The sequence below is a fragment of the Cryptomeria japonica genome, chromosome 11 (genome assembly GCF_030272615.1).
Source record: "Cryptomeria japonica chromosome 11, Sugi_1.0, whole genome shotgun sequence".
Taxonomy (NCBI): Eukaryota; Viridiplantae; Streptophyta; class Pinopsida; order Cupressales; family Cupressaceae; genus Cryptomeria; species Cryptomeria japonica.
The window spans coordinates 535,121,117-535,135,522 of record NC_081415.1 but is presented as its reverse complement, the minus strand read 5'-3'; positions in this window follow the sequence as shown (position 1 = coordinate 535,135,522).

The window sequence follows — 14,406 nt, the reverse complement described above, 5'->3', positions numbered from 1 at the left end:
TCTTCTAAAGTCTAGAATTTGCAAAAATCACTCCTTAAGATTTGAAATAACTTTCAAACATCTTTCCAATATAGATATGGAGGGAGATGAGTCTAGAGCTCAAGGAAGATTAAGAGATTGAGATAAAAAAAAGTTAGCAAATATTGAACTGTTGATTACTGAAATTTGACTATCTGAAAATTTATAAGATCTTCTAAAATCTAGACTTTGCATTATAACTCCTAGAGATCTGGAACCACTCTCAAGCATCCTGCCAATATATACATGAAATATAACCTAAAGTATAAGAAAGGAAAAAGAAAAAGAGAAATGTGACTTATACTAAAATGTTATATTTCATGTATATATAGCTTGTTTTTTTTAAATTTAAAAAAAAAAAAAAATTAAAAATTTTAAAAAAGGGAAACGGGATCCCATTTTGTTTTTTTAACAAGATCTCATTTCTTAGATCTAGGATCGAGATCTCAATGCTAAACAGGACCCCATTTCAAATTTTGGCTCAGGATCCCAACATGAAATAGGATCTCGTTTCATTTCTCATGCGCTTTATGTGATTTGCCATTTTTTTCTAAGTGTAAAACTTCCACACTAAGTGGACACAACTTTATGCACTTACCCAAATATCATCTTTCCATGAAGGAGAAGGTTTGTTAGGACAAGAAGTTTCATTATCCACAATTCTTATTTTGCCACTATCTATGCCATCTTGAATAGATTTTTGAAAATCAGGGCAATCATCAACATTATGGTCATGGGTTTGATGAAATGAACAAAAAGGACTCTTTGAAGAAGTATTCTTGCGAGCTCTCTTGATTTTTTGTTTTTGAAGGTAATCTTGAAATTTTTGAAGCCCAAGGAATTCATCCATAGAAAGAGGGGTACCACTTCCTAGGCCTCTTGTAGTAGTTTGTGTAGGAGGGTTTATAGGGACACAAATTTCATGCTCAAATTTCCCAATTCCTTGTCCTTCAAAACCTTGTTTTGTAATTATATGAAAACCAAGACTATAAGAATGTTGCAATTGACTAGATGGAGGAACAAGATCATGAATTTCTTTGAAATCTGATGTGTAAGGAGGTAGAAAAGGATTTGTATATGAAGGAAGAGTATCATGTGAAATGATAATCTCTTTGCCTTTATCAAGCTTATCCTTTTTGGAAGATTGGGGAAGAACATCTTCATCATCTAAAAGCTCATTTTTAGTGATTTCTATGTGAGGGGAAAGGTCATGAATAAAATGCATGACATCATCCTCCCTATATAGACTTTGATGTTGAAGATAGGTCTTAGGAGAATAAGGAGGATCTAAAGATGTAGGAATGTTGATGTTTTCATATTGACTCCCTTGCTCAAGGGTACGTATATGAGGAGAAGATGGGTCCATATTACTTTCCAATGCTTTCTCTCTTGTAGAAAGATCATTGGGTAAAGCATTAGGTCTCATTTCATCCATACAAGATACCCTAGGAGAGGTACAAAGGTTAGGATCTCTAGGTTTAGTATCTACAAAAGCTTTAAGATGATTAACATAGGAAATGCATTTTGTTAACAACATCACCATAATGCAGCATAAATGATGCATGAAAGCTTCGAAAAGAAAATAATTTGGAAATCTAAACAACACAATATGCCCAAGTGCTATGAATAAAGAGAAGCAACAGGAAATGCAAGAAACTCTTATCAGACACATGATTGTAGTAAATATATCCAAAAAGAAATGCAATCACACATGGAAGAGCAAGTAAATCCAATTTATTAATTGCCATTAAAAGTCTCTTAAGTGAAATCTGAATTTGCTAGAAAATCAGATCTAAAATTAGGACCTTTTTATGAAAATTAATTTTAAGATGTGAATTTGATGAATTTTGAATTTGTGTTTGACCTTAGAGAGTGTTAAAATTGATAAAGTATGCTGATTTTCTGGATCTGAGCATAAAAATACATTTAATTCCATTTCCCAAAATTTCAGGAAAAAAGTCGAGGACCATGGTGGGAGCGCACACGGTCCGACTATCTTTTTTTGAAATTTTCATGGATGATAAAAATTATGATTTTAATGTGAAATCTAAAAAAACACCCAATTTGAAGATGTCTAGATCGGTCAAACTTGCAGTCAAAGGTCGAAAATAGAAGAATCTTAAAAATTAGGTTTTTATGATTTAACCATTGAATTTTCAAAATAAAGACAGATTTGAATTGCAATTTTGAAATAGAAATCAGATATGTAACAAGCAATTAAAATTTAACACCTCACAAGCTTAATTTTCTCAAAATGAAAAATTAGGGTTTTTATGCAATTAATCTCTAAAATTTGCAAATAGATCAAACTTGGAAATGAAAATTTAAAATTCAAATTACAATTAATCAAATCTAATAATGAGAAATCAGAATTAATGTGTAAGACATCGGGTTAACCAAAATGTAAAGTGGAAAATTGGATCCTAGTAACTCCCCACCTAGGAGAGAGAAAGGAAGCCACTAGGATGATTTTCACTTGGGAGGAACTTTACATTCAAAAGAGGGGCTTGAATCCACTAGATCCAAATTAGAGGGAAACAAGGATTTGAATTCCAAATGGATTACAAGGGTTGAAGTGTGATTTACCCTCTTTTGTAAATGAGAAAATTGACTTGTTGACTATGCAGAAAAGAGAGAGGAAATGAGTGAAATGAGGAGCTACCAGTTTGAGATCACGCTGTAATTTTAGATGTGAGCTAATTAGACTGATACGGATCTGTCCTGCAAATTTGGAGAAAAGTTGTCAGGACCATGGCAGGAATGTACATGGTCCTCCACAAAATCAGTGAAATGAAAATGATTCTTTCGTCTCTGCAAATGAAGCCCAAACCTACAAATACAGTTACACACCTACAACCTATAGATAGAAAAGAGAGCTATAATGGTTGTCGATAGGGTTTTTCCTTAGTCAAACCCCAGTTGAGGAATCAACCTTGAAAGAAATTATTTGTAAATGCTTGAATGTAGACAATGGAAATGCATATCTTATAGATCTGCAACTTATTGATGATGATTGCTTTTCTTCTTGAATGTAATCACAAGTGTCATATGAAATGGCATGTAACATGACAAAACCCTAACACACACACATGCTTGCAAATAAATGTTGTAATGTTGCTCCAATGGATGAATGAAGAAGACTTGAATACTTGAATGCTTGATGATGACCTTGAAATCTCGTATCTTATCCTTATGCCTCTCATCCTCCTAAATGAGGGAATTGAATCCCCTTTTATACATGCCTCAAGGATTAATTTTCAACCACCGAAGACTGACAAAGAGAAATTGCAAACCCCGAAGACAAATTATGCTTAGGAGATCGGACAGACTGAACTTAGGGCCATCCTAAGGGGTGGGGACAGGGGCTCCATACCCCTATCCTAGGTAGGACATGGGTGTCACGCCCCTATCCTACCCTATTTTGGGGCCTGAACAAGATCTAGAGCAGCCACAGGTCTTGAAGGAGGAAGGGTGAAGGGGTGAGAATGTAGAAATAGGTCTCAGTTAGGGAAGGAGATGTCATCATCGAGGTGAGGACCTAAAATGCAGTTAAAATTGGAGGAGTTACAATTTTATGACACTACAGTAGGTAAGGTTGGGTAAGAGAAGGGAGTATGGTTGTTGTGTTGAGTTGTGATGGGTTTTGGGTGGGGTGTGTAAGGGGGGGTGTAGGTGTGATTTAGGATGGGGCACTCCATCTAGGTGTAATCCTTTGTTGTGTGGGTGTGTGCTCATCGTCTATTGGAAAATATCATTACAAAAAAAGTCATGCTAATTGCACATTATTTTTTTTTTATGTAGAGTGGAATATGGGTTGAAATTGTTTTGGCGAGGGCTATGCTTCCTGGGAATTGGGGGTTGGGTAAAATGGATAGCCTACAATGGAAAGCATCTAACTCCACTATAATCTCTATGGGTTTTGAGGAACATTATATTTTATAATAAAAAATCAAAAGTTCCTTAAAACCTGTACGGGTTTTGAGGAACATTTATTTTTTTAGAAACCCACGGGTTATGTAGAACTAGAAGTTTTGGCCTTAGTTTTACATAACTGTACAAGTTATGTAGAACTAAGAACCAAATAGGAAGTGGGGAGAGAGATAGAGGGAGAGAGAAGGAAAGAGGGAAAGAAAGAGCAGGGAGAGAGGGTGAGAATAAGATTAAGAGATGGAGAGGAAGAGAGAGAGTAGGGAGTAGGAAGAGAGGGATAGACTAGGATAAGGAGAGGGGGAGGAAGAGAGTTAGAGATAAAGAGAGAAGGGGATAGGAAGAGAGGGAGAGAGATAGGTAAATAAAGAGAAGAGAGAGAGAGAGAGAGAGAGAGAGAGAGAGAGAGAGAGAGAGAGAGAGAGAGAGAGAGAGAGAGATTGGGAAAAGGAGACGAAGAGAGAGAGAGAGAGAGAGAGAGAGAGAGAAGGGGGGAAAGAGAGAGAATAGGAGATAGGAAGAGACAAAGAGAATAGGATAAGGAGAGGGGGAGGGAGAGAGGGGGAGAGAGGAGATTGGGAGAGAGGGAGAGGGAGGGTAGAGATGGGGAGAATAGGAGAGAGAGAGAGAGAGAGAGAGAGAGAGAGAGAGAGAGAGAGAGAGAGAGAGAGAGAGAGAATAGGGTCAAGGGAGGGGAGGGGAGAGAGAGAATAGGATAAGATAATGAGAGGGGGAGGGAGAGAGAGTTAAAGATAGAGAGAGAAGGGGATAGGAAGAGAGGGAGAGAGATAGGGAAAGAAAGAGAAGGGAGAGAGAGAGAGAGAGAGAGAGAGAGAGAGAGAGAGAGAGAGAGAGAGAGAGAGAGAGAGATGAGGTAGAGAGAGAATGAGAAGGAGAAAAGGGTGAGAGACTGGATAGAGAGAAGTGTGAGGGGGAGAGAGATGAGATAGAACTCAAGGAGGATAATTAGGGATCATAATAGATAGAGATGGTGATGAGGGAAGGAAGACAAGAGAGAGAGGAAAAGAAGAGAGACATGCATTTATACAAACATATATACATATATCTATATAAATATATGTATATATAACTATAGATATGCATATATACATATATAAACACATATATTATATGTATGTCTATACATATGTGTAGTAAATGCTAAGTTTACAAGCATACATTATTATGTCTTCATAACCCGTATGGGTTTTATGAAACACAAAATAATGGTTTTAGTTCTACATAACCCGTATGGGTTATGTAGAACTGTGAATAGTAATTTTTGTTTTTCAAAACCCGTGTGGGTTATGGAGAACTGTGAATAGTACTTTTTGTTTTTCAAAACTCGTGCAGGTTTTGGCTTGGTAAGAGGGTTGGAAAATGAACCTAAGGCTTGCAAGCCCATTTCCCCCCCATTTTTGTCCCTTTACACGTTTTTTCATCTTCCAACATGATTTATCGACTTCGTCATCATCATGTTTACAAATGATCAAGTGGGTATCTCTAAATTTACTACCATAATCTCACACGTCTTCTCAGTTTTTCGACCATATAATTTTTTCTATTTTTGGACAACATTAGCATAGTAAACTTTAATTTTGTTTACTTGTGCCTCGACAATCCTCAAGGACATATGTCTACCATTTTTTTAATAACTTTTTATATACTTGAAAAAAAAATTAAAAAATTACATATTATTGTTCTTCACTAGATTCTATACACTTTAAAAACAATAAGTTTTCATTTTCGATTATTTTGTTGCAAGTTATACCCAGCGCATGAACAGGTACTAAATGTTTAGGATGCGGTCACTTCAAAAAATCATAAAAAAAAATTACTTAATGTAAAATTACAAAAAAATACACAACTTTTATATAACACTCTTACCTATCATCCTACCAAAGGGTTTTGCAAAATACTAAATGTAACTATATATTTTGTGCAGCGCACGAAAAAAACTATGTTATGTTTTTCTGAAAAAATCAGGAACAATTTTTTGTGCGCGAGAGGTTTGACCCTCTTCATCTTATCCAATTTTTTTAAAAATTAGTAGTTTAGAAACAATATTCAGAGCACTACAATTCTTATTATTTTTTCAACTCCTAACTTTTAGTGCATGACCTTCAAATATCTCTTTGAAGTTTAGGTTTACCTATTTTCAAAAAAAAAAAAAAGTGGCCACTTATACCCCCCTTTTTGTTCACCATCTTGGTGCACTTACCCTATACATACATACATAAACCATAAATATTTTTATACATATATATATATATATATTAATGTGTATGTATCTATACACACAAATTCTCTTGGTTCTAGAAAAGGGTATCTTTAGATTGGTTTTGTTAAGATAAGTGGTGGAAGGGTGCCCATCCCTTACAGATCAGTACGTAGTGAATAAAAATAGTTATTATCCATGCTAGCCAACAAAAAATAAAATATAAACAGCTAAACTAGAATATTACAGAGAAAGCATATGAAGTAATCAAAACTCGTACAAAAGGTATATTTAAGATATTAAATATTAGTCTATTTATGCATAATATATTTTTAACATTCAATGAAGATGCACATTGAGATACTTAAATATTAGTGAAAAGGTATTGGATACATTCTTTTGAAACTAGAAATTTGATCCAAAATTAATCCTTCTTTCGCTTATGGTCAAGAAAAAATATTAAAGATATATTTATTTTTAGAAATAGAGTGTAGTGGTTGAAAAAGGTGTTCTAAGTGGTTCCATTCAAACTAAACACCAAAGTATTGATGAAATAGGACTAATTCGGGGCAGACAAGTGAGAGGGGGGAGGGGAGGGGTGAATCAGTTGTCTCACAAACTTGCACAAATTAAGCTTATTCTCTGATTTGATTATTAAGCATGAAAGCATAAATCAACAACACAGCATGAACACACATAACACCAAGTGTTTTGATGTGGAAAACCCGGTAAAGAGAAAAACTATGGTGGGGGAACCTACCCACAATATGATGATACTTTGTTAGAAGTATATGAAATATTACAATGGGGAACGCACATGCATTCAGACACACTGCCTAGAGCTCACCACTCAAAAATAAAAAAAGGTTTATAACCTAGGGACGACTCACTGTCTTACAAACACATTCATATCACATCTGGAAGATAATGAACTCAAGAAATAGAATCTCCTAATGCCTGGTTACAGTTCCAGCTAAGCACAACTTCAATCTTCTCTACCTCCAAAAGATTAATACATTACTCACTCATGCATTTGATTCTTATCCATACACATCACCTCTCCATACCACTACTACAACACTTAATTACAAAAGATATTACATATATTTATACATGACATCAACTCTTCTCAAGGTTGGCTCAACACACATCACCTAATTACAAAATATAATCATACACACTACAAAATCATATGTGGACTAATCAATGTTGGATAAGACATAGAACATACCCATATCACACGCCTCAAATACAAAACACCTCCAAGAATTGTGTATCGAACATCCACAACACGCTACAAGCATCTGGTTGGCCAAAAGAGTGAAGAATACCAACACATCAGAGAAAATCATCAATTACACACACAACGATCAATGTGGACCACCAACACAAAAGGTACACAATTTAGAAACATCTACAAGCATCATGAATTACCACTACAACATTCACAAAAACTCAAATTACTTGAATGATATAATCATTATACTAAACTTCGAGAACACTAACTACAACTACTGTCAACCTGGAAAAATCACTTTCGGAGCACTAAACCACAAACCACTTGAATTGAAGACATACATAAATGTCCTAATCATTCCTCCAAATCTGCATATCAAGATATTACAATGTGGAGAAATGGAGATCAAATTAATGACACTTTGTCACCACTAAACAATTGAAAAACCAACCACAACACAAATATCCATAACTGACTCAAATCTTCATGTACCACTAAAAATTATACTGAATCATCTATACACAATCCTCTACAAATCCTTTAATCTGCAAACTCTGATCAACAACATGCAGAACAAATCAACCTACTGATCTTCACTGCAACACTGTCATAGACAGAGAAATATGTTCACATCAATGACAACACATCTCTTAGATATCATTAAAGCACATATTTGTAGCAATATCACCAAAAATCCAACAATATTGCCCTTTGGCATTGATGACAACATATGATGTGAAAAACAATCAATGACAAAGAAATCAACAACTCTCTCAAATTACTCTCTCCCTCTTATAAATATTATCTCCCTCTTAGATAATTACATATTTTTTCACATGAATCTCTGCCCCTTCGACATTACTGACAAAAACATATTTTGACCACAAAAATCAAAACTGACTCACTGACTACTCTCACTTAGTAGCAGCCTCTGCTCATCAATCCGGATCACAAGATATAATTGTGAAATGCACCGGACTGATGCATACCAGCGCATCTTAGCTCTGATCAGGAGAGTCAATCACCCCTAGCTTCCCTCTGAGATACTTAAAAGTATCTTTAGGAAAAGTCTTCATGAAGATATCTACAATTTGTTCCTTTGTAGTCAAATACTCCAATTTGACTTCCTTCTCATTTACCTTGTCTCTCAAAAGTGAAACCTGATTGATATATGCTTAGTCTTGGAATGCAACACCAGATTCTTGGAAATGTTAATTTCACTTGAATTGTCATAGTAGATAGAAATAGGCTCATCATACACAACTGTGATATTCTTCAACATTTGCTTCATCCACACAACCTAAGTACAATTGTTAGCAGGAGAAATATATTTCGCCTCTGCATTAGATAGAGAAATTGAATTCTGCTTTTTACTGAAACACGAAACCAACCTTTTATCCAAGAAAAATGCACCACCACTAGTACTCTTTCGGTCATCAACCTCTCCTACCCAATCAACATCAGTAAAGGCACTCAAAGTAAAATCATCATCTATAGCATACCATAAACCAAAATCAATAGTTCCTTTCAGATATCTAAAAATTCTTTTAACAACTACAACATGATATTCCTTAGGATCAACTTGAAATCTAGTAACAAGACAAATAACATTCATGATATCCGGTCTAGTGAGCCAAATATAACAATCCACCAATCATAGATCCATATCTAGTCTAATTTTCTTTCATCAACTCTGACATTAGCACTGTCAATTATCTTTCTCAATATCTTGTTATAACACCGACAGGGCTTTCTTTTGTTAGATTAACCAAGAAATATTCCTTCATCACATCTAGCATCAAACTTTCCTAAATATTCATCTCTTATGATATAACATTTACTTCCAAAAATTCTGAAATATTTAACAGTAGGAGCATGACCAAACCATAATTCATAAGGAATCTTACTAGTATCACCTTTGATATGCACCCGGTTAAGAGTGTACACAACAATATTCACAACTTCTCTTTAATAAACATGTGGAACATTTTCTTGGAACATCATAGTCCTAGTAGCTTCTTGAATGGTTCTGTTCTTCATTTCCACAAAACCATTTTGCTAAGGGGTTCTTAGAGCAGACAACTGTCTTCTTATCCCATGCTCTTCACAGTATGCATTAAACTCACTCGAAATGAATTCTCCACCTCTGTCAAATCTGAGACACTTCATCTCCAAACATGTCTTAGTCTCAACCATAGCTTTGAAAATCTTGAACCTCTCAAAAGCTTCAAATTTCTCCCTTAAGAAATTAACCCACATCATCCTTGGATAATCATCAATCATCAACATGAAATTGTTACAAGTGTGGTTGTCATTGCACCAAAAGATCGACCTGTTAATGCCAGATACAACCACAAGACTTATATAATCCATAGGAGGCGGTTCAGCCACACCACAAGTTACCTGAGTGCTACGCTGCACAACACAAGGAGACCAAAGGTGCACACCTTGCAACAACCCCCCAGTGCAAGAAAGGGGTTTGAACTTGTGACCAAACATTGATACCACTTGTTACAAGTGCGGTTGCCATTGCACCAAAAGATTAACCTGCTAATGCCCAATATAACAACTAGACTTATAGAATCCATGGGAGGCAGTTAAGCCATGTCACAAACCCAAGCATTGCGTTGCACAACACAAGGAGACCAAGGGCGCACACCTTGCAACAACAATATCTATCTCCTTGCATCCTTCGAACTCTAGAAGGTCCACACAAATCAACATGGACAAGAGCTAACAATCCATTAGAAAACGCTTCTTACTTTTGAAAGATATTCTGGTTTGTTTCCCCAAGTGACATTCTTTGCACATAGGATTAACAGGTTTCATCAACTTAGGAAGATCTCTCATAGCCCAAGTAGAACTTATCTTAACAATGTTATCATAATTCACATGACACATCCTCCTATGCCATAAACAACTTTCATCAACTTGAGCAATCAAACATATTTTACTGGAGCTATTCAAGTGAAAGATATTACCTTTAGTCTTTGTACCTGATGCAATCCCTATTCTAGAGCTACCCAAGATTTAAAATTTTCTATTCTTGAATGGAAGATCATAACCCTTGTCAACCATCTATCCAACACTCAAAATATTATGTTTTAGGCCTTCCATGTACAATAAACAATCAGTATCATGCTTACCATCAAGAGAAATAAAACCTCTTCCATGGATTATACCAGCTTTGTCATCTCCAAATTTCACATCACCTATGCATACCATAACTACTACACTCAATTACAAAAGATATTACATACATTTACACATGACACCAATTCTTGTCAAGGTTGACTCAACACACATCACCTAATTATAAAATATAATGATACACACTACAAAATCATATATAGAGAAAATAATGTCGGCTAAGACATAGCACAGACCCATATAAAATGCATCAAATGCATAACACCTCCAAGAATTATACATCGAAAATTCGCAACATGCTACAAGCATCTGGTCGGTCAAAACAATGAAGTACACCAACACATATGAGAAAATCATCAATTACGCGCACAACAATCAATGCAAACCACCAACACAAAATGCAGATGATCTAGCAACATCCAACATCATCATGAATTACCATCGCAATATCCACAACATATCAAATTACTAGAATCACATCATCATTATATTGAACTTCAAGAACACTAACTGCAACGACTGTCAACTTGGAAAAATCACTTGTGGAGCACTAAACCATGAACCACTTGAATTGAAGACACACAAAAACATCCCAAACATTCCTCTAAATCCACAAAACAAGATATTATAATGTGGAGCAATGCATATCAAATTACTGACACTCTATCACCACTGAATAACTGAAAAAACCAGCCACAACACAAATAACCACAACTTACTCAAATCTTCAGGCGGACCACTGAAAATTATAATGAATCATCAATACACAATCCTCTACAAACCCTTTAATCCATAAACTCTGATCAACAACATGCAGAACAAATCAACTTACTGACCTTCATTGTAACATTGTCATAGACAGAGAAGTATGTTGACATCAATGAGAACACATCTCTTAGATATCATTAAAGCACATATTTGTAACAATCTCACCAAACATCCAACGAGTACCTCTTCCATTACTAATCATTTTTAAATTATCTACCATAAAGTTAGATATATGTTTATTACATCCTTCATAAAAATATAAACATGGGCAAAAGAATTGTAAGAGGTCAAAATTTAAGTTTTACTCAATAATTTTACAATTTATTCAATCACCTACATTTTGTACCATTAGTGATAATGTATGAAAGAAATAATATTAAATCCTTTTATGGAAACTACTAATATGCTTTTAAAATAGAATTTCCAACTTATAGAAAATCTATTTAATTTACATCAAAGAAAGGAAACATTTTCTCCCCTTGTATGGTAGATATATTATTCATAAGTGATGGAGCATCAATTTTTTAAACCTTAGATTTGTAATCACCCTCATACCATTTTTTCTAGAAATATGTCCTTATTTTAAACTCAATTTCATGGACAAAATGCAAGAATATTTTGTATTAGATGTGTAGAGGATTTTTTAAGAATGATATGAGGTTCATGGTAAGAATTTAACAATAGAAAACTATTGTGAGAAAAAACAATAATGAAATTAATTTTGAGCCCTAATTCATGAGATTATTATAGTGAAAGAGATAGGTCACATCCATTTAGCATTGAAAGGGATTCCCAACCCATAATTCAAGCTATGAAAAAAACTTATAATTAAAAATATAAACATACTAAGAACATAAAATTAGTAACTCATTTTTCCAAATGGTTTCTCTCTCTCCCCACTCTTTCCTAGTTTCAAATTATAATTTCTTTCTCATACCCACTAGTGTCAATGGCTCCCCTTCTTGAAAATTAGTGGTAGATATTTTGAATACAAGCTTAGTTTCACTATTTATAAATGCTAAAAGAAACAATTCTAGAAATTATGTTTCTCTTAGGTTTACAGTGAATTCTTCTTGTTCATTGAATAAATCTTCTTGTGCAAACTTGCTACACAAACTCTCACATAGTACTTCTTCTTGTGTGGCTTGTAATTGCCTCCTGTGCACCTCCTCTTATATGAAGGTGGTGTTAGGCTAGAATGTGTTGAAGTGTATTTATTACTTGGAGAAGAAAGGTTTGGTCTATAGGTCCAGTTGCCTATGGCCCTCTCTATCAGACCAACATACATGATTTTTTGAGCACTAGAGCCTAGTAGTCATAGGTGGAGTTTAAATTTACCCCCGTGCTTATTTTATTTTTTATTTTTTTTGAATCCTCTAAAGATCATGAAGTGGTTTTAAGTATGGGTGATTGGAAATGGGGCTCTCACCCTCTTTCTCTTTGGCTTTGGTCTCCCTCCTTCAACCCCCTAGATTAATCTATGATTGTCTTTCTAGTCTAGGTAAGGCTACTTTACCTTCCTCCCCATTTTTGGTGCAACTCTACCTGTGAGGGTATAGTAAATACATTGGGTTTCTTTGTTATGGTGGACCCTAAGACTAAAAACTTCTCCTATACCTCCTATTCTTGTATCCTAGTATAAATTGATTTGTCAATGCCACTACCTACTAAGAGAATTCTAAAGGTGAGAGTATAACCTTGGACATAGATGATTAGCTATGAGAGGATCCCAGTATATTGTAGATGATGCTTTTCAATGAGTCATTTGGCCTCTTATATCTCTTGTGAGTCCTAATGTATTTTTCTACCACTTGGTAGAAGGATGCTAACCATTGCAATCTCACTATTTTTATTGCTTATTTAGATGATGAGTCAAAGTTCTTTAGGGATTCGATGTCTCCTCCTACTACTTTGGTAAGTTTGGCTGGGTTAGTTGCTACTTCTATTTCCCACTACTAGGGACTTGGGCTTTTATCCTATTCCTTTAGTGGTTCTTGACTCATTATATTTGGATTGCAACCCCCCACTCAAGTTCTCATTTGTTTGTTTGGAGGGTGCCTCGTCCCCTACTCCAAAATGTTCTACAAGTATTGATGATGCTCCATGGACTATTATTTGACATAAGAAAATATCTAGTACCTTGTATTCCTAATACACAAATTGTCCCATTAGGGCCTAATTTTGGTTCCAACTATGATATTCAATGATAGTTGTTTTAGGTGTTTGTTTCTTTTTGCTTCTTATTTTATCTTGCTAGAGCTTTGCCCTCCTCTCAATTTTTTATTATTTTATTTCATCTTTGGTTTTTAATTGGTTACCCCTTTGATAATTGTTCTTATTTGTAATAGGGTTTGGGACTACAAAAAACCCACTTATCTTAATTAAAAACATACTAAGAACATGGATTTTTAACTCTAAATATGTCATTTATTTTTCTAGTCTCTTTTGCACATAAGGATTGATAGGGTTTACCATGCTAGAATCAAGTTAACATATGGAAACTCTATTCCTTTTAGAAAATATTTTCTTCTATTTAATTTTATATATACTATTATTTTATAATATTAGTAGAATGAGTGATAGTTGGTATGGATTCATAAACTTAATAATAGCTTTGAACAATACTTATTTCAGCCACTCAATTATGATAAACATGTTTGTGTTTGTTTCTTGTGTAAGTATGTTAGCATTGTAATCCACTTATAGTGATGTTTGATAGTAAGGATGAGAAGAGCAATGTCTTAATGCATTCAAGATGAGAATATTGTATTCCAACATCCTCTATTAAAAAATAATGCATGTATTGCAAGTTATACAATGTTAAGTTTGATTATAAGGCAAAAACATCAACCTTATACAATATTCTATTGAGCTTTAACAAGTTTTCATTCTTTTGCAGTAACATATTATGCTTTACAATTTATTTGCTCATATAATAACAAAATGAATTGTCAATGAAGATTATACCCTTTACCATGTACTAACATAATATGCTTGACAATAGTGTAAATAATAAATTAATTTTCCTCTTTGTAATTATAAGCCAATTGAGAAAATTATTAAATAAAAATTATAGTGTTAGAGATAT